At 51.1% G+C, this 499-nt stretch overlaps 1 non-coding gene across 1 annotated transcript; it reads right to left on the bottom strand.

The window, feature by feature from the left end:
• Positions 1-257: 257 nt before the first annotated feature.
• On the bottom strand, positions 258-448 carry LOC112819045 (U2 spliceosomal RNA). The gene has a single exon (XR_003206756.1). It is a non-coding gene; the product is annotated as a U2 spliceosomal RNA (small nuclear RNA).
• Positions 449-499: the final 51 nt, after the last annotated feature.

Genomic DNA, 499 nt, shown 5'->3' with positions numbered 1-499 from the left:
CTCACAGCGGGTTTCTCCTTACCGCAGAACCCACGACCAGCGTTCACACTCTCAGCAGCAGCGGCCCCAGCAGCACCCGCGTTAAGGAAAAAAAGCAAAAACCAAAAAATCCCCGAACCCATAAGAAAAAGCGAAAAAGAGCACACACACAAAAAAAGCAGAAACAAATTAACAGGCGCACTCAAGCTTCGCGACTAGACAAACCAGAAACAAACAAAAAAACACTCTGACATTAAACACCAACCACGTAACCCCGAAGGGAGTGCACCGTGCCAGGAAGTACTGCAATACCAGGTCGATGCGCGGAGTGGAGAGAGCAAGCTCCTCTTCCAACCCCCGGCTCCAAAAAGCCATTTAACACGTTGTCCTCAGATAGAGGACGTATCAGATATTAAACTGATAAGAACAGATACTACACTTGATCTTAGCCAAAAGGCCGAGAAGCGATACCCGTCACCGCGCCCTCGCCGCCACCGCCGCGCCGCCAGCCATATCGCAC

The sequence above is a fragment of the Callorhinus ursinus genome, unplaced genomic scaffold (assembly GCF_003265705.2).
Source record: "Callorhinus ursinus isolate GAN/ISIS: 27379988/994484 unplaced genomic scaffold, GSC_fseal_2.0 scaffold3407, whole genome shotgun sequence".
NCBI classification, from domain to species: domain Eukaryota; kingdom Metazoa; phylum Chordata; class Mammalia; order Carnivora; family Otariidae; genus Callorhinus; species Callorhinus ursinus.
Note: the sequence above shows the minus strand (reverse complement) of the source record. Positions and strands in the feature narration are given on the sequence as shown.